Here is a 2,911-nt window from a genome sequence, read left to right on the forward strand (position 1 = left end):
AAGGAAGGAAGGAAGGAAGGAAGGAAGGAAGGAAGGAAGGAAGGAAGGAAGGAAGGAAGGAAGGGGGTATTGCTATAAACAAGCCTCAGCCAGGGGTCATTACATGGGATATCCCTGTAAGGATGCCCTGAGAATTATTTCCAGCCCACAGAAGCGTTTTATCAGTCAGTCCACCTCCGCATGTTTAAACAGTGTGCACAACCCAATTTCAAAACAAGCAGAGTTAACATTCTTGACTCTCAGCCCAAATGTGGGTGCTCACTATGAGCTCATGCCTTCATTTGGAGGCTGGTATTTGTGGGGCTTAGGGTATTGTAGGCTCCCTGGACCAGAAACAGAAGCCAAGGGACACATGATAGAACCATTTATTTAGACTCCAAGATGTAAAATGTATGTGGAAGCATTCTGAATCTTGCCAGGGCTATGAAAGCATGGTGGTGATGTTAGGACATCATCTGTACCTGAGTTCAGATCCCTGCTCCATCACTACCTGGAGCACACACTCCCCAGCTTTTGTTTCTCACTTCAGGTGGAGAAAATATCACCAGGATTTTTCGCATTTGCATAAGTGGGCCATGGGCACAAACTGTTTAGTAAAAGACATTGTGTTTTCTTTTGCCAAAGCCCATATACTGTGAAGCATTCCATGGGCATTTAATTAGTGGGGTTTTTCTGAGTCGATGGTGGGCTCAAGTCTGGCTCTACTATAGGCCAGGGTTACTGGTTGTTATTGGAAGATATAATCTGATATTGATTCCTACACCTATTCTTGGTTTTCTATGTAAAGAAAAGTTGATGGCCCTGCTTGCCTTGGCTTCACTGAAAAGTTAGAAGGCTGAGATGAGGTGTTACCCTGGAAAATCCAGAGAAAGTGTTGTTATTTTAAAATTATTCTGCTTGCTGGAATTTTTTTCTCTTTCACGTAATGCTCTCTAAATTTTCTTAAACGTTAAGTATAATTGATTTTCAAAACTAGGAACTCATAACTGCTTCTTATCCTTCTTTTGATTGTTGTGCTCTATAGGTATTTTTTTTTCAGCATTCAAAGTACCAAAGAGACACAATATTGCCACAGCCTTTGGAATATGCAGACCTTGGCTCATACCTACCTTCCTTCTGAGCAGAAATAATGACCTTTAGGGTTTCCCCAGGAACAATACTGAAGCAACAAGGTAGAAATGAGTGTCTATCTAGAGAGAAGAACTTCCACAGTGGTCTCTTGGTCTCACATAGACCATTAAAAATGCTGCATTCTCTCCCTGCCAATATCCAAGCTACATGGATGCTAGTGAACATCTTGTTGCCTCATCAGCACCAGTCAGGTACCATTTTCCCCAGACCAAAATCTAGGCAAGCAAATTGACCAATCAGTAGCTCATGGGTGTGTGTGTCATATCCATTCCTTTTTATTTACTTATTTTTTATTGGTTTGGTTATTTGTATTTTATGTGTGTTGGTGTTTTCCTGCAGCTATGTCTGTATGGGGGTATTGGATCCCCTAGAGCTGGAGTTACAGATAGTTGCCATATGGGTGCTTGGAGTCCTCTGGAAGAGCAGGCAAGTGCTCTTCATCACTGAGCCATCTCTCCAACCCTTTACACGTAATTTTTTCCTTTTTCCTTTCACAAACATTAATTAAGATGAAATTTTATGAGGGAGATGTAATGCAAATGCAGTGGCAAAAAAAGGAGTAATATAAAATTTTAATAGTTTACCTGTATTTAAATGGATCATGGCAGACTCTGGGTTATTATGGTATTATAGTGCATTCCTTTGTGTACAAAGTTTAAGAAACAAAAGGGGAAAGACAGTCATTCTCAAGAGCTCTGGGAGCCACTTAGATATAGGGATTGGTTCTTATTGATCTGGCTGCTCCTGGCAGGTTCCAGCATACCGCCACTTACATAAAGGAGACCATTAGGAATTATTTGTGGGATTGTATGAATTATTTGTTGAATAAATGAATGCTCTATCTTGGAGAAACACACCAGAACCATGCTAAAATTCGGGTCATATCATGACATCAACCATGGTCACTGAGCTACAGTGGGAAAAGCAACAAACACACGTGTTAGACTCAGAGACTAAAAGTTTAAGCTCCTTTTGCAGAAGGAATGATCACTTTAAGCATTATATCAACAGATTTGTGTGTGTGTGTGTGTGTGTGTGTGTGTGAGCGCATGTATGCGTGTGTGCACGTGTAGCAACCAGAAGGCAGTCTCAGACTCTCTCCTCGGGGACGGTCCACTCTCCTCTTTTTTTTTTTAACTGGAACACTGGCCTGAAGCTCACCAAGTAGACTAAGCTGGCTGACCATGAATTTCACATATCATCCCACTGTCTCCAGCTTCCTAGAGCTGGGGTTATGAATGTCCACATCAATGCTCAGCTTTTTTGTGGTTTCTGAGGGTCAAATTCAGGCCTACATAATTGTCAAGCGAATACTTTACTGCCTGACTGAGACATACACCTAGCCCTCGGTCAGATTTTATATACCTAGAATATGTTTGGCATAGCAGAATCCTAATCTATGACTTTAAAAATCCTTCTTAGAAGATCACAAATCAATGGCCCTTTAAAACCCGTATAGACATTCATGTTGCATATTTCTGAAGAAATACTCTCTGATTCTCTTTTGTTTCTCTTACCTTTGATGCTGAATGTTGATTCCATCATTTACCCATACGTATTTTTAACTTTTAAAATTCACTATGCAAAATTATACATACTCTCTGCTACCTTGATTATTTTTACATGTACAGTTGAGTAGAGCTAAATATAGTCACACCGTCATGTAGCTGATGAGCAGAAGTTTTTCATCTTGCAAAACTGAAACCTAATACCTGTTAAACAATCACTTCCAACTCCTCCTCTCCCCCCCCCCCCCCTCTCTCTCTCTCTCTCTCTCTCT

The sequence above is a fragment of the Microtus ochrogaster genome, chromosome 2 (genome assembly GCF_000317375.1).
Source record: "Microtus ochrogaster isolate Prairie Vole_2 chromosome 2, MicOch1.0, whole genome shotgun sequence".
Classification (NCBI taxonomy): Eukaryota; Metazoa; Chordata; class Mammalia; order Rodentia; family Cricetidae; genus Microtus; species Microtus ochrogaster.